This window comes from Ranitomeya variabilis, chromosome 2 (genome assembly GCF_051348905.1).
Source record: "Ranitomeya variabilis isolate aRanVar5 chromosome 2, aRanVar5.hap1, whole genome shotgun sequence".
In the NCBI taxonomy this organism is placed as follows: domain Eukaryota; kingdom Metazoa; phylum Chordata; class Amphibia; order Anura; family Dendrobatidae; genus Ranitomeya; species Ranitomeya variabilis.
Window position 1 is genome coordinate 385962283 of NC_135233.1, and position 21875 is coordinate 385984157.

General features: G+C 47.2%; 1 protein-coding gene across 1 annotated transcript in view; it reads left to right on the plus strand.

Moving 5' to 3' along the window:
- LOC143806207 (major histocompatibility complex class I-related protein 1-like) overlaps positions 1–21875 on the plus strand; it is a 59060-nt gene that overhangs the window by 21166 nt on the left and 16019 nt on the right. The window lies entirely within an intron of this gene.

Genomic DNA, 21875 nt, shown 5'->3' on the forward strand with positions numbered 1-21875 from the left:
AATCCCAGGATTGCCTGCCAACACTGAAGAATGAACCTCGGAAATAACTCTGCTGGTCCATCTATCTGGGACAAACAGTCTCTCCGGTGGACAACGGTCAGGTCTATCCACCTGAAACTCCTGCAGCACTCGTCGCAAATCTGGGGAGATGGCAGACAAAATCACCCCTTCTCTGAGGATACCAGCTGGCTCAGAATCACCAGGAGAGTCAGGCACAAAACTCCTAGAAAGAGCATCAGCCTTCACATTCTTCGAACCAGGCAGGTATGAGACCACGAAATCAAAACGAAAGAAAAACAACGACCAACGAGCCTGTCTAGGATTCAGCCGCTTGGCCGACTCGAGATAAATCAAATTCTTGTGATCAGTCAAGACCACCACACGATGCTTAGCTCCCTCGAGCCAATGTCGCCACTCCTCAAATGCCCACTTCATAGCCAACAACTCCCGATTACCGACATCATAATACCGCTCGGCAGGCGAAAACTTTCTTGAAAAGAAAGCACATGGCTTCATCACAGAGCCATCAGAGCTTCTCTGCGACAAAACAGCCCCCGCTCCAATCTCAGAAGCATCAACCTCGACCTGGAAAGGGAGGGAGACGTCTGGCTGACATAAGACCGGAGCAGAAGAAAACCGGCGCTTCAGCTCCCGAAAGGCCTCCACAGCCGCAGGAGACCAATTAGTAACATCAGAACCCTTCTTGGTCAAATCCGTCAATGGCTTAACAACACCAGAAAAATTAGCGATGAAGCGACGGTAAAAATTAGCAAAACCCAAGAACTTCTGAAGACTCTTAACAGATGTAGGCTGAGTCCAGTCATGAATAGCCTGAACCTTGACTGGGTCCATCTCAATAGTAGAAGGAGAAAAAATGAAACCCAAAAAAGAAATCTTCTGGACTCCAAAAAGACATTTTGAGCCCTTCACAAATAAAGCATTGGCACGCAGGACCTGAAAGACCATCCTGACCTGCCAAACATGAGACTCCCAATCATCCGAAAAAAACAGAATATCATCCAGATACACAATCATAAACTTATCCAAATATTCACGGAAGATGTCGTGCATAAAGGACTGAAAGACTGAAGGAGCATTAAAAAGTCCAAAAGGCATCACCAGGTACTCAAAATGGCCTTCAGGCGTATTAAATGCAGTTTTCCATTCATCACCCTCTTTTATACGCACAAGGTTATACGCACCACGAAGATCTATCTTGGTGAACCAACTAGACCCCCTAATGCGAGCAAACAAATCAGTTAACAATGGCAAAGGATACTGAAATTTGACCGTGATTTTATTCAAAAGGCGATAATCAATACAAGGTCTCAGGGAACCATCCTTCTTAGCCACAAAAAAGAATCCCGCACCAAGAGGGGAAGAGGACAGGCGAATATGTCCCTTCTCCAAAGACTCCTTTATATAACTCCGCATGGCAGCATGCTCCGGCACAGATAAATTGAAAAGTCGTCCCTTAGGAAACTTACTACCAGGAATCAAATTTATAGCACAATCACAGTCCCTATGAGGAGGTAGAGAATTGAGTTTGGGCTCCTCAAATACATCCTGGTAGTCTGACAAAAACGTAGGGTCTTCAGAAGGAGTGGACGAAGCAATTGACACCACAGGAGCGTCACCATGAATTCCCTGACAACCCCAACTTGACACAGACATAGCTTTCCAATCCAGGACTGGATTATGAGTCTGCAACCATGGTAGACCCAACACGACAACATCATGCAAATTATGCAATACAAGAAAGCGAATCACCTCCTGATGAACAGGAGTCATGCACATGGTCACTTGTGTCCAGTACTGAGGTCTATTCGTAGCCAATGGCGTAGAGTCAATTCCCCTTAGTGGAATAGGGAATTTTAAAGGCTCCAAATCAAAACCACAGCGCCTGGCAAATGACCAATCCATCAGACTCAGGGCAGCACCTGAATCTACAAAGGCATTAACCGGGTAAGATGACAGGGAACAAATCAGGGTAACAGACAAAATGAACTTAGGCTGTAAAGTACCAATGGTGACAGATTTATCAACCTTTTTTTTCTTAACCCTGTGTCTTTTCGTTTGGACCTCCCGGCATCGTTTGCTATTCATAATGTGTTCCATCGGTCATTGTTGCGGAGGTATGTGGTGCCTGTGGTTCCTTCGGTTGAGCCTCCTGCCCCTGTGCTGGTTGAGGGAGAATTGGAATACGTGGTGGAGAAGATCTTGGATTCTCGTATTTCTAGACGGAGGCTTCAGTATTTGCTTAAGTGGAAGGGCTATGGTCAGGAGGATAATTCCTGGGTTGTCGCCTCTGATGTTCATGCGGCCGATTTGGTTCGTGCCTTCCATGTGGCTCACCCTGATCGCCCTGGGGGTTTTGATGAGGGTTCGGTGACCCCTCCTCAAGGGGGGGTACTGTTGTGAACTCCGTTTTCAGGCTCCCTCTTGTGGTCACAGATGGTATTGTGTGACTTTGTTTTTTTGGCTCCCCCTGGTGGTTTGGTTTATTATCCTGTGGGTCTGGCTGGATCAGCTGCCTCCAGGGAGGCTCCTATTTAGCTCTGCTTCACTTCCACTTGTTGCCGGCTATCAATGTATTCAGTGCTATTCTGATTACTCCTGATTATCTCGTTTTCTGCCTCTTCAGGATAAGCTAAGTTCTGTTTGAATATTTTTTGCTCATCTGCCTGCAATATGATTTCTGTGTATGATGAGTCTAGTCCAGCTTGCTAATATGTGATTTCTTGTTGCTGGTAAGCTCTGGGGTACGGAGTTGCTTCCCCCGCACCGTTAGTTGGTGCGGGGGCTCGAGCAATCTCTGCGTGGATATTTTGAATAGGGTTTTTTATTGACCGCACAGTTCCCTTCCTATTTTCTGCTATCTAGTATTAGCGGGCCTCATTTGCTTAATCTAATTTCATCTCTGCGTTTGTGCTTTCCCCTTAACTCACCGTTAATATTTGTGGGGGGCTATTCTATATCTTTGGGGTCAGTCCACTGAGGCAAGAGAGGACTTTCTTTCCCTCCAGGAATAGTCAGTTTCTCAGGCCGTGAAGAGACGTCTAGGATTTTCAGGTTACGTTCCACAGCTGCCTATAGTTGTGTGCGGATAGGATCAGGTTGCGGTCAATCTAGTTACCACTTCCCCAGAGCTAGTCGTCTGTTCAGTTACTTAGCTAGTCCGACCTGCGATCCTTGCCACTAGGATCATAACAGTACAGCCGGCCAGTAAAGTGTTAATTGCATGGCAGAAGCAGGAGAAAAGAAGCTTGGAGAAATTTTTTTTTTTTTTGCTGCCGTGTGTCTAGCTGCTGTGTGTCTGGCTTCTCTCCTCCTCTTAATCTTGGTGTGGCTCTGAGTTCAGCTGCTGATATGGATATCCAGAGTTTAGCCTCCAGTGTAGATCATCTTGCTGCAAGGGTACAAAGTATTCAGGATTTTGTTGTGCACAGTCCTATGTCACAGCCTAGAATACCTATTCCGGAGTTGTTTTCTGGAGATAGATCTAGGTTCCTGAATTTTAAGAACAATTGCAAATTGTTTCTTTCTTTGAAACCTCGTTCCTCTGGGGATTCTGTTCAGCAAGTTAAGATTATTATTTCTTTCTTGCGTGGCGATCCTCAAGATTGGGCTTTCGCATTGGCTCCAGGGGATCCTGCATTGCTCAGTGTGGATGCGTTTTTTCTGGCCCTTGGATTGCTCTATGAGGAACCTAATCTTGAGAACCAGGCTGAAAAAGCGTTGTTGGCCCTCTCTCAGGGGCAAGATGATGCAGAGGTGTACTGCCAGAAATTTCGGAAATGGTCAGTGCTTACTCAATGGAATGAGTGTGCCCTGGCTGCAAATTTCAGAAAAGGTCTTTCTGAAGCCATTAAGAATGTCATGGTGGGGTTCCCTATGCCTGCAGGTCTGAATGAGTCAATGACTCTGGCCATTCAGATTGATCGGCGTTTGCGGGAGCGCAAACCTGTGCACCATTTGGCGGTGTCTTCTGAACAGACACCTGAGTCTATGCAATGTGATAGAATTCTGACCAGAAGTGAACGGCAAAATTATAGACGGCAAAATGGGTTGTGCTTTTAAGACGTCTAGGATTTTCAGGTTACGTTCCACGGCTGCCTATAGTTGTGTGCGGATAGGATCAGGTTGCGATCAATCTAGTTACCACTTCCCCAGAGCTAGTCGTCTGTTCAGTTACTTAGCTAGTCCGACCTGCGATCCTTGCCACTAGGATCATAACAGTACCCTTAGTCTCAGCATTTGGTGTAATCTAGCTCAGCCAATCCTTTTGGGCTAGTAGCATTGTCTGATAGTCATCTGAGTAGCCAGCCTGTGAAGCTAGCTACACCGCCTGTGTATCTCAATTTTTACTGCATCTAACCCAGTAAATCATTTTGGGGTTTTGGGCTTAGTAGCAGTATCTGCACGTCAGCAGAGTAGCCCGCCTGTGAAGCTAGATATACCGCCTGTGTATCTCAATTTTTACGGCATCTAACCCAGTAAATCGTTTTGGGCTTAGTAGCAGTGTCTGCACGTCAGCAGAGTAGCCCGCCTGTGAAGCTAGCTACACCGCCTGTGTATCTCAATTTTTACGGCATCTAACCCAGTAAATCGTTTTGGGGTTTTGGGCTTAGTAGCAGTGTCTGTACGTCAGCAGAGTAGCCCGCCTGTGAAGCTAGCTACACCGCCTGTGTATCTCAATTTTTACTGCATCTAACCCAGTAAATCGTTTTGGGGTTTTGGGCTTAGTAGCAGTGTTTGCACGTCAGCAGAGTAGCCCGCCTGTGAAGCTAGCTACACCGCCTGTGTATCTCAATTTTTACTGCATCTAACCCAGTAAATCATTTTGGGGTTTTGGGCATAGTAGCATTGTCTGCACGTCAGCAGAGTAGCCCGCCTGTGAAACAAACTATACCGCCTGTGTATCTCTGTTTTCACTGCATCTAATCCAGTTGATAGTTTTGGGCCTAGTAGCATTGTCTGCACGTCAGCAGAGTAGCCCGCCTGTGAAACAAACTATACCGCCTGTGTATCTCTATTTTCACTGCATCTAATCCAGTTGATAGTTTTGGGCCTAGTAGCATTGTCTGCACGTCAGCAGCGTAGCCCGCCTGTGAAGCTAGCTACACTGCCTGTGTATCTCAATTTTTACGGCATCTAACCCAGTAAATCGTTTTCGTGTTTTGGGCTTAGTAGCAGTGTCTGCACGTCAGCAGAGTAGCCCGCCTGTGAAACAAACTATACCGCCTGTGTATCTCTATTTTCACTGCATCTAATCCAGTTGATAGTTTTGGGCCTAGTAGCATTGTCTGCACATCAGCAGAGAAGCCTGCCTGTGAAACAAACTATACCGCCTGTGTATCTCAATTTTTACGGCATCTAACCCAGTAAATCGTTTTGGTGTTTTGGGCTTAGTAGCAGTGTCTGCACGTCAGCAGAGTAGCCCGCCTGTGAAACAAACTATACCACCTGTGTATCTCTATTTTCACTGCATCTAATCCAGTTGATAGTTTTGGGCCTAGTAGCATTGTCTGCACGTCAGCAGAGTAGCCCACCTGTGAAACAAACTATACCACCTGTGTATCTCTATTTTCACTGCATCTAATCCAGTTGATAGTTTTGGGCCTAGTACCACAGTTTGGCCACTCAGTTCTGCTCGGTTTTCATCCATCGGTTGTTGTGCCAAAGACTTCAGATACAGAGTTGCCAATTAAGCACTAAAATGAGTGGCAAAAGGCCTGCTGCTGGTGGAAAGGGGAATAGGCATGTTGGAAAGGGAAAAAAAGGTTGTGTCCGTGGGGTAGGTGGTAAAGCAACAGTAACATCTGCAGAAGAAAGACCATCTTCCAGCCAAAGTAAGATGTCTACTTCTTTTCGTGGACAATCTGATATGATCCCTTTCTTACGACCATCGCTACAAGCATCGCCAAAAATTCCAGATGAGGCACAAAAACAGCAGGTGCTTGAACGGATATCAAGTGCTCGTTCAAGTGGGCTCTCCTCCATGTCAACTTCAACATCACAACTACTCCAGTCCTCAGAGTTGTCACCCCAATCGCACTTGCTTCCTCACAGCTCCCAAGTCTCCAGCTGCCCGCCTGAGCATGGGGTAGCACACATGGTTGAGTCTGTAGAGCTGTTTACGCATACTATAGCCTGGGAATCAGAGGACTGCTCCAGAGCTTCTGTGAATCCAGATGAGGAAATGATCTGCACTGATGCCCAGAATCTTTGTGAGTCGGATCCAGGCCCAGATGAAGAAGGTTCTGAGTGTAATGTAGACCCTCGTTCCCAAACTGTAACTCCTGTTGGTGGAGACAATGAGGAAGATGATGATGAGACTGAGATACCTGATTGGAACGAAAACTTGACTTTTCGGTCGGGGCAGGAAGAGGTTGGCTCTGAGGATGACGGGTGTGAGAACACACAGGATGATGATGACGAGGTTGTAGACCCCACTTACTGTCCCGGACTAGATGGGCTTCTGCAGAGGGCACGGTCGCTGTGTGCTCACTTCGTTCGTATCCCGCAGCTCAACGACTTGCATCTCTACAGAAGTCGTTGGGCCTGCCAGTAAACCGGCTGAAATGCGATGTGCCCACACGGTGGAATTCAACTCTGCACATGTTGCAGCGACTGTGGCAGCACCGACGAGCCCTGGTGCAATACGTTATGATGTATAGCCTGGACCAACGAGATCAAGAGGTGGGGCAAATCACGCTGCAGGAGTGGTCTCAGATCAGGGACCTATGTACCCTTCTGCACAGTTTTGAAATAGCAACGAAGATGTTTAGTGCTGACGATGCCATTATCAGCATGACCATTCCGGTGATTTACATGCCGGAGAACACCTTACACAGTGTTCGGAGTCAGATGGTGGAACAAGAGGAGGAGGAGGAGGAACAGGAGGAGTCGTATGCGGAAGGGATTATATCTCCACGGTCAAGAAGGTTGACAGCACCAAGGCGGCTGGCATTGGAGGCTGGGGGAGAGGGATTACCGAGGGTGCATGGTAGCAGCCAAACTGTTGAGGAAGGTGCAGGAGGCGAAGAAGAAGTGGAGGACGAACTGGCGCTGGGCATGGAAGACTCATCAGATGAGGGAGACCTTGATCAAATTTCTGTTGTGCGAGGTTGGGGGGAGAGGGCAGACGATGGAAGCATGCTTCTCACCTTGCCACCACCAAGACAACAAGAACTTGGTCCTCCTGGATGCGCAAGACACATGAGTGCCTTCTTGCTGCACTACCTGCAACATGACCCTCGGATTGTCAGAATCCGAAGTAATGCCGACTACTGGGTTGCCACACTCTTAGTTCCACGGTACAAAAGCAAATTTGGCGAAATAGTTCCTGCCATAGAAAGGGATTCACGCATGCAGGAGTATCAGCAGAGAATGTTACAGAATCTAACATCTGCTTTTCCACAAAACACCAATGGTGCACGTAGTCAATCTCTGAGTTCTAACTTGCCAACCGTGGGACTATCGAGTCATCACTCAAACCGTAACAGTGACATCGTATCTGGTGGTAACAGCAATTTTTTCCAATCGTTTCGAGATTTTTTTAGACCATCCTTTGCAAGGCCACAGGAGACAAAAAGTCTGACGCACAGCCAACACCTAGAGAGGATGGTACAAGAGTATCTCCAAGTTAACATCGATGCCATGACTGTGGAACTGGACCCTTGCTCATTTTGGGCTTCCAATCTTGAAAAATGGCCTGAGCTCGCCACTCACGCCTTGGAGATCTTGTCGTGCCCCGCAGCCAGCATTCTCTCTGAACGTGTGTTCAGCGCTGCTGGTGGTGTGCTGACAGATAAGCGCACGCGGCTGTCCAGTGACAATGTAGACAGGCTAACGTTCATCAAGATGAACAAATCCTGGATCCACAAGGACTTTTCTACCCCTGTGTCATCTTGGGGAGACTAAAAACTTGATGATTTTTGAAAATCACCTCACCAACCGTTTTAAAAAACTCTGGCAAAATTGATGCCACTTAAGTGGTGTCTGTGGCCGAATTTTTGGAAAAAATGGAGACTCTTTGATTTAGTCTCCTTGCTGAGTTTTACATGACGTTGCCATCGTCAATTCCAGGTGGGTCGTCTGCAGAGTTGTTTACTCATACTATGGCCTGGGATTCAGAGGTCTGCTCCAAAGCTTCAGTGTCTGCTAGTCAGCAGAGTAGCCCAGCCACCCACCGCCTGTTTACCTAAGTACTATTTTTAACAGCATCTGGCCCAGGAAATCCTTTGGGGCCTAGTAGAATTTGGTGCTACTCAGCAGCTACTCAGCAGCGTACTTCACCCATGAAGCAAGCTACACCGCCTGTTTACCTAACTACTATTTTGTAACGACATCTAGCCCTGGAAATCCTTTTGGGTCTAGTAGAATTTAGTGCTACTCAGCAGCGTACCCCACCCATGAAGCAAGCTACACCGCCTGTTTACCTAACTACTATTTTGTAACGGCATCTAGCCCAGGAAATCCTTTTGGACCTAGTAGAATTTGGTGCAACTCAACAGCGTACCGCACCCATGAAGCAAGCTATACCGCCTGTTTACCTAACTACTATTTTGTAACGGCATCTAGCCCTGGAAATCCTTTTGGGCCTAGTAGAATTTGGTGCAACTCAGCAGCGTACCCCACCCATGAAGCAAGCTACACCACCCGTTTACCTAACTACTATTTTGTAACGGCATCTAGCCTAGGAAATCCTTTTGGGCCTAGTAGAATTTGGTGCAACTCAGCAGTGTACCCCACCCATGAAGCAAGCTACACCGCCTGTTTACCTAACTACTATTTTGTAACGGCATCTAGCCCAGGAAATCCTTTTGGGTCTAGTAGAATTTAGTGCTACTCAGCAGCGTACCCCACCCATGAAGCAAGCTACACCGCCTGTTTACCTAACTACTATTTTGTAACGGCATCTAGCCCAGGAAATCCTTTTGGACCTAGTAGAATTTGGTGCAACTCAACAGCGTACCGCACCCATGAAGCAAGCTATACCGCCTGTTTACCTAACTACTATTTTGTAACGGCATCTAGCCCTGGAAATCCTTTTGGGCCTAGTAGAATTTGGTGCAACTCAGCAGCGTACCCCACCCATGAAGCAAGCTACACCACCCGTTTACCTAACTACTATTTTGTAACGGCATCTAGCCCAGGAAATCCTTTTGGGCCTAGTAGAATTTGGTGCAACTCAGCAGTGTACCCCACCCATGAAGCAAGCTACACCGCCTGTTTACCTAACTACTATTTTGTAACGGCATCTAGCCCAGGAAATCCTTTTGGGCCTAGTAGAATTTGGTGCAACTCAACAGCGTACCCCACCCATGAAGCAAGCTACATCACCTGTTGATCTAATTACTAATTTTTAACTGATCTAGCCCAGGAAATCGTTTTGTACCTAATAGCATTTTGTGCTACTCAGCAGAGTACCCCACCTATGAAGCATGCTACACCACCTGTTTACCTAACTACTATTTTTTAATGGCATTTGGCCAAGGAAATCCTTTTGGGCCTAGTAGCAATTTCTGCTACTCAGCAGAGTACCCCACCCATGAAGCAAGCTACACCGCCTTCTTTTTTTCTCAATCGAACCCCTCGGCTCTGGGGTGTCCACTCTCCCTCCAGCTCTCTCCTTCTCACAGGTGGACTACAGCGGGTTTTCACACTGTGGCGAATGTTTTGGGCCCAGACATAAGAAGTCGTCGAGGTAATGGATAATATGTGCCGCCTTACAAACGTCCATGACGACACATTCGAGGAAGCAACTAAATGCCTCAAATAGTGAGCAGGATATGGAGCACCCCATGGGCAAACAGCAATCTATGTAGTATGCTCCTTCACAGAAACAGCCCAATGGGAGGACACTATTCGGAGGCACAGGTAGTAACCGGAACGCCCCCTCAATGTCTGTTTTGGCCATTAGGGTGCCCCTTCCCAACTTCTTGACCCGCCTGATTGCCTCGTCAAAGGAGGTACAGTACATAGTACTATACTTGGTTCTGCGTCGATGTTGTCGTTTACTGACCTGCCCCTTGGATATGACAAATGGTGGATTAGTCTGAATGTATTGGGTTCATTTTTTGGCACAACTCCCAACGGGGGTACCACTACGTCTTCTAAGGAAAGTGTTCTGAATGGACCCGCCGCCATTCTACCTAAAGATATTTTCTTTTTCTTTTTTTTGTCAAGACATCTGGGTGTTGGTAGAATGAGTTTAGATTTTTACTCCAGCCTTTCTTAACTTTAGAAGGGCATGACATGCCTATATCTGTGTCTCCTCCTCCTTTTACTCCTCCACCTCTTTTCTTTTCACATGACTATGTGTAGTTGTGACATTTCCATGTGTTTGTTGTGTCTTCTGAGTAGTTTGTCAGCTTTTGGACACCTTTTAAGGTGTTTTCTATGTGTTTTCCATGTGTTTGTATGTGTTTGTGTTTGCCTGCCATTGGTTTCAATGGGGTTCGGCGGTGTTCGTCGAACAGTTCGACGAACAGTTCGGCGAACATCTCCCTGTTTGACGAACCGAACCCGAACACTAGGGAGGTGGCTCATCTCTAACACAGAGTCCCCGGTAGTACAAATATATTAAGTCCAGGGAATCCAAATAAGAAAAAGAAAAACATAGTTTTTACGATGTAGGACCTGGCAGTTACAAGACGCAGCAAATTTATCACATTGGTGCAGGCCGCGTATTATATTTGGAGGTTATAGAAACAAAGAACAAAGACGGAATATATAGATGGGATCACCGACCAAATCAAAAAGTAAAAATAAACCTTTATTAATTAACATCTACACACAAAAAGGACATAAAAACAATTAAAAAGTCAGTTAGAAGACTCCAAACATGATCAACCAAATAGGGTGATCAACCCTGACAGGCAATAAATAAAGAGTTCAATCTCTATAGATAATAAATGTAAAAAGACATAGATTGAGCGGGCACCATCCACCTCAAGTAATAGGAATGGGGGGGATCACCTCATGCATATCAATATGAACTGACAACACAAAGAAAAAAGTACATGCATCAAAGAATGGGATCACCACACAAATTGTTTTAGTACAAAAAGATAACAAATTTTTATTTGGAAAACACCACACAAAAGACTGTAAATTTTTAAAAACACTTAAAAAATTCCCCCAGACACATTGGGAAGTTAGGGTCTATACAAAATATGAGTAAAATACTCAGAAGAACATTGCACAGTCTAAATCCACTTTATACATACATGTATATATAAATAACAAAGTCCCAAATGTATTCAATACCTTAAACATATACTTATACAACAAAATTCCATCTAATTGCGGGGAAAATAAAGGCATAGACAAGAAATAAAATAGAGATACTTTATTAATTATTATACAATAAAACCATGAAAACAAACAAGGAAAATCTCAATAAAAACAAGCAGACACAAGGCAAAGACCAATATGTAATTTAACCATTTGTGAATGTCGATGGTATGTGTTGTAGACACTACTGAATATGCATCAGCAGATATATAGTGTGGACTAATGGACTAAATAATGAGTATTCAACATCACCACAGGGGCATGCCTGAAAGAGTATATATGCAGCAATGATGAGAACGTGCTTAAAGCAAGCATTACTACGTAGGCAGCTGTAATGAAAATAGCTAAATATACATATGTATCAAAGGTAAGTGACCAAGTGCAAAAAGTGCTAATAGCCCATAGCTGAATTGCAAACGAGTAGGCAAAAGGTACTATACCTATAAGTATCTATATGTATTCAATATATAGCAGCTACCATAATGTGTCCATAAATATACCAACACTAAAACAACACCTATCCCAAAGGTTAATGCACAAATGGACTGAATGAACTTACATGAGAGTTGTAAAGAATGTGGTATGCCTGTGCTGCAACCCCGACAGCACTGTTTCGCCAATCAGGCTTCTTCCATAAGCACTTGCCCCCTTATGGAAGCCTGATTGGCGAAACAGTGCTGTCGGGGTTGCAGCACAGGCATACCACATTCTTTACAACTCTCATGTAAGTTCATTCAGTCCATTTGTGCATTAACCTTTGGGATAGGTGTTGTTTTAGTGTTGGTATATTTATGGACACATTATGGTAGCTGCTATATATTGAATACATATAGATACTTATAGGTATAGTACCTTTTGCCTACTAGTTTGCAATTCAGCTATGGGCTATTAGCACTTTTTGCACTAGGTCACTTACCTTTGATACATATGTATATTTAGCTATTTTCATTACAGCTGCCTACGTAGTAATGCTTGCTTTAAGCACGTTCTCATCATTGCTGCATATATACTCTTTCAGGCATGCCCCTGTGGTGATGTTGAATACTCATTATTTAGTCCATTAGTCCACACTATATATCTGCTGATGCATATTCAGTAGTGTCTACAACACATACCATCGACATTCACAAATGGTTAAATTACATATTGGTCTTTGCCTTGTGTCTGCTTGTTTTTATTGAGATTTTCCTTGTTTGTTTTCATGGTTTTATTGTATAATAATTAATAAAGTATCTCTATTTTATTTCTTGTCTATGCCTTTATTTTCCCCGCAATTAGAGGGAATTTTGTTATACATGTATATATATCAGAGTGTGACCAAACACAGGACAATGTAGGCCAAACAATATATACATGCTGTTTCCCCCATCAAAGAGAAAAAGACAATATACAAGATAGCGTTTTCATCCAAAAGGCCATATTGAATGTGAAGGCAGTCTACATAATCATGTGTCAATACCTCCCATAAAGTGTGGGAATACCTCGGTATCCAAAAGGGCACAATGCACTCAATTAATCTGGAACATATGTACCAACATCCAAAAAGGCTGCACCTAAGGACACAGTATCTCACCCCCACATCAACAGGCAAGCCACCTCCATGATCAGCAAAGTAGACTGTGACAATGTATGACCCACGCGTATCGACGCTCAAGGCGTCTTCCTCAAGGTCCACAGCGCTCTGGTGGTGTGGTCCCTGTTTAAATATTAAACTCAGATTCATTCATACATACCAGGTGTGCAGCATAATGGCGGCGAAAGCAAAAGGATGTATGGCAATCCAGCATGTTGGAGTGTCTATTGCGCAGATGCTAGATTCTGCCAGACCGGAAAGCAAGCTCAAGCGTATTGCGCATGCGCGATCTGGCTAAAATGTCACTGCAGCGCCCCAGAGTCCTGGTCGTTGCAGTACTGTCGCTCCGCCACTAAGGGGAGTGATGGTACGTCTGATGGCACTTAAGGAGTTCACCTGACCAGGTATCACAGTCACACATTACACTTCACACTCTGGCCACCAGGGGGAGCAAAGGGTTCTATGATTAGGCCACTCCTCACAATCTGGTAAAACTGGGGGCTGGATAGGAAGTTAGGGAGGAGCTGACTGGGTTTTGCCCAGGCAACACCTAGTGAGAGAAGAGGTTGCTTGGGAAGATTCAGGGGGTCCCTGTCAGGGGTGGGATCCTGACAGAGGCCTAGCGAAAAGGACAGATCCTTACGGAACCGCGCCTGCACTTCATTGCAGCGGTATCTTAAGAAAGGATAAGAAGCGAGGTTTATTATGGAGAAGTGAGAAACGAGATCACAGCACAAAGGAGAATAGAACCAGTAGGAGTCGTGCCCCGAGATCGGCAACATCCTACTGAGGCGCGTAGCCGGTGGCCGGAACGCCGAGGAAGTATTGGGTTCCACGCATTACTTCAAACAACGGCAGGGCAGTTGACTTTAGGTTGGCTGTCTCACCTAAATCACCTAAGCAGACACCGGAGGCAATTGTGGGAGAGAGGGGCGTCTCTAGGGTCCCAGAATAACTCCAGGCGTACCCCGTCATACGGGTGCGTCCTAGCCAAATCATCTGGGGGACGGAGAGAGAAAGAACATCAGAAACAGATACAACAGTTGTGAGGACTATCCCGTGGTGCTCAGCAGGGAGGTACTACAACACCCAGGCGCTAGAAGGTAGACACTGATTTCCACCTGCAAAGGGAACTCTGGATGTGCCTTCGGACCGGCCGGTCTCAGCCAGCCCTGTTAGCAGTGCTCTGGATTGCGGATCCCGAAGCCTTCAGTAAAGAGGTAAAGAGACTGCAACCCTGTGTCCTCGTTATTCATCGCACCTTGCACCACGCACCAGCATCACACCTTTCATTAGACGCCCCTAAGCAGGGTCACGGACCGGGTCTAGCCACCGTGACAACCCCAGGACCGAGACAGAGAGGCCCGGTACCGAGTACCCCGTGGCCCTGCGTCTGGGAGTGCTTCATCACCATAACAACCAAGACGCAATGCGAATAGAGGGAGCAGAGTGTTACGCTCCATACTGTGCAGTGTGTCACCGTCATTATGCTGCACACCTGGTATGTATGAACGAATCTGAGTTTAATATTTAAACAGGGACACCACCAGAGCGCTGTGGACCTTGAGGAAGACGCCTTGAGCGTCGATACGCGTGGGTCATATGCAGCGCCCCAGAGTTCTGGTCGTTGCAGTACTGTGGATCCGCCACTATGGGGAGCCATGGTGCGTTCGATGGCACTGAAGGAGTTCATCTGACCAGGTATCACAGACACCAATATGTTTCACAGCAGGGCCTCCGGGGGGAGCTAAGGGTGCTATTCATTAGGCCACTCCCCACCATAGTGGGTAAACTGGGGGTCAGGCAGGAAGTTAGAGGAGAAAGCTGACTGGATTGAACGAAGCAACACCTTGTGGCAGAGGGTGTTGTGGAGGAAGAGACAGTAGGGTCTCTGTCAGGGGTGGGATCCTGACAGAGGCTTGGCATTGGAAAGAACGTAACGGGACCGTGCCTGCTCAGCATAGCGGCGGTGCCCAAGAAAGGACTAGAAGCGAGATAGATTGTGCTGAGTGAGAAACGAGATCAAGCAAAAAGGAGAATACCAGTAGGGGTCATGCTGTAGGACCGGAGCAACATCCTACTGAGGCGCATTACCGGTGGCCGGAACGCCGAGGGAGTGGAATAGCATACAGCTTCAAGCCATACTCCAAACAGCGGCAGGACAGTCAGTTTAAGGCAGGCTGTCTACCACATATCACCTATGAAGTCTTGGGGGGCAATTGCGGGAGAGGGGCGTCTCTAGGGTCCCGGAAGAACTCCAGGCCTACCTGACAAACGGGTGCCGTTCCAACCTGAATAACAGGGAGGGATGGAATACGAGAAGAACATCAGTGAATCGAGTTGTGAGGGAACTTAAGAAACAGACACGACAGTTGTGGGGTACTTTCCGTGAGCACAGCAGGGAAGGACTACAACACATAGCGCTAAGAAGGAGGGCACTGATTTCCACCTGTGAGGAGAACTCTGGAAGTGCCATCGGACCGACCGGACTTGCGAAGCCTGGGGAACCGTATTCTGGACTGCGGACTGAGAGATCTCCAGTAAAGAGGTAAAGAGACTGCAACCTGGTGTCCTCGTTATTTACCGCGACCTGCACCCCACAACTGCACCGCTACACCACTGTTACTGCACCATCATCATCACTTATTGCACCGGACGTCCCCCACTGACAGACAGGGCCACGGACCGGGTCCAGCCACCGTGACAACCCCAGGACTGAGACCCAGAGGCCCGGCTCCGGGTACCCCTAGGCCCTGCTGCGGTGTGGGGGCGCTCCAACTTGGCGTCACGAACAGGATCTACTTAAGCCTGAAGAATCAGGTCATGTGTGCCTAGAGACTGTGATTTATTGTGCTCGAACTGTACTTTATCGAGAGACTGTGTATTGCCATTGACCAAGAGAAGTTCCCGCCAAAAGCCGCCGCCATTGCTACGCCAGCGAGGAGGGAGGGCGTGCTATGGGAGGAGACTACCAGAATGGCGCGAGAAATGGATACCGCCCCCTGCGCTTCTGGCTGCAAGGAGATGACCTGCCCCAAAGCAGAGGACAACCCCCTGATTTGCAACGGCGGGAAGCGGGTGACGGAGAAGCTCGACCTCAGAGAAATGGCGGAGTCAGATGCATGCATTGCCACCGATCAGCAGATCATGATGAAGAACAGCGAGTGCCGGGATGGGGAAGGAGCAGTCCCGGCTTACCCTCGTTCATTAGCGGTGGACCCGTGTCCTCTACAGCCGGCGGATCCGAAGCCTGTGGAACAGATAGCGGAGCCGAGTCCCCCAATCCTGGCCTCGGAGTCAGCGGAGGAGGAACCACCGCGAGCGGAACAGCGTTCGAGGACCGCATCGGAGGAGCCGCGGTCCGGGCTGCGGCCGATTCCAGCACCCTTGTTAATTGACCAGGTCGGCATCGATGGAACCACGTCAGGCGCAGGTACGGAAAGCGCCCCTGCTTCCCCCCACGGGCCCGCTCCCACGATCCGCCCCCATCTCAGTGAGGGTCGACGCTTCTCGGCGGGGTTAATGGTATTACCTCCCGATGCCCTGGGAAGGATGGTGCCACCGCTGCCGACTAGAATGGGGGAACCCGTGGATGTGAGCCCAGATGGGGTAGTTCTTCGGTGGGACAACCCCTGGGTTGGGACAGATGGATCCCGGGAGAACGGATTCACTCTTGCGGTGCTTACGTGGGAGCAATATAGACAGTGCTTGATCCTACATTGGGAAGGACGGAAAGAGATCGAGTTGATGGGTCCATTGAAAGTACAACAATCCCCTCCGGCATGGGATGACCGAGACGCGGTCAGGCGGGGAACTGTGTTGGCCTACCATGAAAAGAGGGGATGGGGCCTCATACATGAGCCGGGATTGGATACTGATGTTTTTGTTGCGCACTGTAACGTAAGGACTCCCTGCTGTGGCCGAGGCGGAGAACCGTTGAAAAAGGGGGATCAGGTGACCTACAACCGCCACCAGAACCCGCTCGGGTGGTATGCACGGAACGTTCGGCGGTGTATGTCTGGAGCCGTGACACTCACCACTCCGGACCTGGTCCCAGGAGCACCCGACCTTGTCACCATCGCAACGGTGCGCCTGGTAGCAGCCACCGAGTTGGCCAGCCGAGTTCACCTTCACGTTCGGGCCATGGGCACCGGCGCCACAGCAGCCGGGGGCCCGGACCCCCAGCCACCTGAACAAGAGTAAACCTCGGAAACCTGAAAATGTAAATAGTTTTCTAGTTAACTGTTTGAGTACTGTTTGCTGCTAAACCCGTCCAGGGTTAACTCTTTATGGATCCCTTAGTTGACCCGGGATCCTTATTGTTTGTCTTTCTACAGTTTTGCACAAGTTTTACAAACTGAGAAATCATGAACAGTGCATGATCCAAACTTTCTTGTAAATAGTTTGCACCTTATTAAAGGCGCTTCCTACTGGTTTTATATAAAGACTCTTTGCGAAGATACCGTTCTGGAACCTTTGCCGAGCAAAGACTGGTAGGCTGAGAAGACGAGCTACCTCAGAAAGACTTGATTCTCTTTTAAAGGGGATGTCCAACAGCGTACTTATGAGAAGATACTGTTTTAGAACAGTAATGCAATGATAATGTTTGAACGAGAAAAGTTGTATGTGTTTTAACTAGTTAAATGTGAAGAAATACTGATGATGATGCTCTGGAAAGAAATGTAACTGTTTTGCATGAAGAAAAGTTATGTGTGTTTAATTTGTTTAAAGTGTGAAACCTAGATAATGTTCTTTAAAAGGAAAGATGCAGAAAACCCGTAGGGGTAGATTTAGAGTTCTGCTTAGTTGAAAGTAAAGAAAGTAGTAATGAAGGTGAGGATACAAGGTAAACCCTGAGTCCCCATAGAAAGTTCGTTCGTTACTAAGGACAGAGAGTGAACCCGTAGGGGTTGGAAAGTGAGTCCTAATAGGAGCCAAATAGAGCTGGCTCAATGTTCTCTAATTGAAAGGAATGTTATGTCTATACCATGTATAGTAGCGAAAGGCAGTAGGCCCTGGCTGAACGGGGCGGTCCTGTAATAGAAAGGAGAGGCAGTAGGTCTGGTGCCGTTAGAACAGGCGGTCCTGCAGGTTCAAAGTAGGAGAATGCAAAGTTAAAATACCTTATAATGTGATTATAGGAAGGCCTTTAGCGGATTAAGAGTGTATATCCTTAAAGGCAAAGTTAAATTATTGGTCAATAATGTTTGCACCTAGTAGAATACCCGGTTGGGTAATGAGAGTTAATTGTAGCCTGTTGCTATGATATTTAATTATGTTTGTAACGTTAAAGTGTCCTCACCTCCCATAAAGGGAAGCTTGTTCAAGTATGCTTATTGTTTTGCACTCAACAAAATTGTATGTCTTTTTGCTAACCTGTATTGTTGTTTTCTTCCCAGTCCCGGAGTACTGTGTTTAACCAGGGGGGAGTGCAGCGCCCCAGAGTTCTGGTCGTTGCAGTACTGTGGATCCGCCACTATGGGGAGCCATGGTGCGTTCGATGGCACTGAATGAGTTCATCTGACCAGGTATCACAGACACCAATATGTTTCACAGCAGGGCCTCCGGGGGGAGCTAAGGGTGCTATTCATTAGGCCACTCCCCACCATAGTGGGTAAACTGGGGGTCAGGCAGGAAGTTAGAGGAGAAAGCTGACTGGATTGAACGAAGCAACACCTTGTGGCAGAGGGTGTTGTGGAGGAAGAGACAGTAGGGTCTCTGTCAGGGGTGGGATCCTGACAGAGGCTTGGCATTGGAAAGAACGTAACGGGACCGTGCCTGCTCAGCATAGCGGCGGTGCCCAAGAAAGGACTAGAAGCGAGATAGATTGTGCTGAGTGAGAAACGAGATCAAGCAAAAAGGAGAATACCAGTAGGGGTCATGCTGTAGGACCGGAGCAACATCCTACTGAGGCGCATTACCGGTGGCCGGAACGCCGAGGGAGTGGAATAGCATACAGCTTCAAGCCATACTCCAAACAGCGGCAGGACAGTCAGTTTAAGGCAGGCTGTCTACCACATATCACCTATGAAGTCTTGGGGGGCAATTGCGGGAGAGGGGCGTCTCTAGGGTCCCGGAAGAACTCCAGGCCTACCTGACAAACGGGTGCCGTTCCAACCTGAATAACAGGGAGGGATGGAATACAAGAAGAACATCAGTGAATCGAGTTGTGAGGGAACTTAAGAAACAGACACGACAGTTGTGGGGTACTTTCCGTGAGCACAGCAGGGAAGGACTACAACACATAGCGCTAAGAAGGAGGGCACTGATTTCCACCTGTGAGGAGAACTCTGGAAGTGCCATCGGACCGACCGGACTTGCGCAGCCTGGGGAACCGTATTCTGGACTGCGGACTGAGAGATCTCCAGTAAAGAGGTAAAGAGACTGCAACCTGGTGTCCTCGTTATTTACCGCGACCTGCACCCCACAACTGCACCGCTACACCACCGTTACTGCACCATCATCATCACTTATTGCACCGGACGTCCCCCACTGACGGACAGGGCCACGGACCGGGTCCAGCCACCGTGACAACCCCAGGACTGAGACCCAGAGGCCCGGCTCCAGGTACCCCTAGGCCCTGCGGCGGTGTGGGGGCGCTCCACATACATTGTCACAGTCTACTTTGCTGATCATGGAGGTGGCTTGCCTGTTGATGTGGGGGTGAGATACTGTGTCCTTAGGTGCAGCCTTAAGGTACCGTTACACTAAACGATTTACCAACGATCACGACCAGCGATACGACCTGGCCGTGATCGTTGGTAAGTCGTTGTGTGGTCACTGGAGAGCTGTCACACAGACAGCTCTCCAGCGACCAACGATGCCGAAGTCCCCGGGTAACCAGGGTAAACATCGGGTTACTAAGCGCAGGGCCGTGCTTAGTAACTCGATGTTTACCCTGGTTACCATTGTAAACGGAAAAAAAAAAACACTACATACTTACATTCCGGTGCCTGTCACGTCCCCCGCCGTCAGCTTCCCGCACTGACTGTGTCAGTGCCGGCCGTAAGGCACAGCACAGCGGTGACGTCACCGCTGTGTTCTGCTTTTACTTTACGGCCGGCGCTCACAGTCAGTGTGGGAAGCCGCCAGCGGGGGATGTGACAGACATCAGAAGGTGAGTATGTACTGTTTTTTTTTTTTACATTTACAATAGTAACCAGGGTAAACATCGGGTTACTAAGCGCGGCCCTGCGCTTAGTAACTCAATGTTTACCCTGGTTACAAGCGAACACATCGCTGGATCGGTGTCACACACACAGATCCAGCGATGACAGCGGGAGATCCAGCGACGAAATAAAGTTCTGGACTTCTACCTCCGACCAGCGATGTCACAGCAGGATCCTGATCGCTGCTGCGTGTCAAACACAACGAGATCGCTATCCAGGACACTGCAACGTCACGGATCGCTGTCGTTCTCGTTGGAAAGTTGCTCAGTGTGACGGTACCTTAAGATTAGGCAGGATTAGATTAGGTATTCCCACACTTTATGGGAGGTATTGACACATGATTATGTAGACTGCCTTCACATTCAATATGGCCTTTTGGATGAAAACGCTATCTTGAATATTGTCTTTTTCTCTTTGATGGGGGAAACAGCATGCATATATTGTTTGGCCTACATTGTCCTGTGTTTGGTCACACTCTGATATATATACATGTATGTATAAAGTGGATTTAGACTGTGCAATGTTCTTCTGAGTATTTTACTCATATTTTGTATGGACCCTAACTTCCCAATGTGTCTGGGGGAATTTTTTAAGTGTTTTTAAAAATTTACAGTCTTTTGTGTGGTGTTTTCCAAATAAAAATTTGATATCTTTTTGTACTAAAACAATTTGTGTGGTGATCCCATTCTTTGATGCATGTACTTTTTTCTTTGTGTTGTTAGTTAGTAAATGTGGCGCAGATTAATTATACAATATGGGGAATACATAGAAATTGATCTCTCCCAAAGCACATATTATATAAACCCCTGAAATAGAAAAATACAGCCACCATATTGATAAGACTGTGCTGCTAGAAACAACTTGTTCTAGATCATTAACAAATAAGAGTGGTGAGCAGCAATAGAATATCAGGTTAAATACCACAGAGTCAAATAGTCATAAATCATGCAAATAGGAAAGACTGATTAACTGATAAGGCCATCATATGTAAATCCACGCTGGAAAACAAAACATATTGCTAGGGGTAAGTATAAATGAAAGATAGAGCAATGGTGCATGTTGTTGTGAGAGTAGGGCAACCTGGGTTAGCAAAAAGTCCATGCCTCTGACAGGGCAAAGAGTGCCCAATGCGTTTCGCCACTAGCGTGTGGCTTCCTCAGGGGCCAATGCCTTTTGCTACATTTGGAGTTTCTTTCGTGACTTTAGACCTTTTTTAACTAATGACAAATATTTGCTGTCTTATTGCTGTCTTATTTTAAACCATTGAAAGGTTATTCCCAAAACAATAAAGTTATCTGACTGCTTTGTAACTCCATATGGAATGAGGTGCATAGGCACCATTCATTGACCGTGGGACTGCTGGGGAAGACGGGGTACAGCACTCGGCTATTTCTGGCAGTCCCATAGATAATTGCGTGGAGGTTGAGCATGTGTAGCCCACTCAAGACAGGCAGCAGAGCTCCAATGCCAGGATCGCTGGAGGTTCCAGTAGTCGGACCCTGAGAGATTAGAAAGTAATCCTTTATCCCATAGAGGATGTCATGGGTTTACCGTGACAGAGAGGAGCCAAAAGACCTCAGTGTCTGATTTCTTCTACTCCTGCACTGATTAAATGGTATAAATTTCTTTATTTCTTTTAGGCAGTGCAGGTATTAATCTGCTGTTGCAAGCTCCTGGAGGTTTAGGCTCTCCGCTCTGCACTGTTACCCACTCCCATGTCCTGTATAATCTGGGTCCCGGCTAGCACTCAGTGTCAGAGTAGCTTATGCTGCATGGCTGGAGGTTGTTGTTGTTGGTTGTTATTGGAGAAGGCACTTGGTGGATTTATC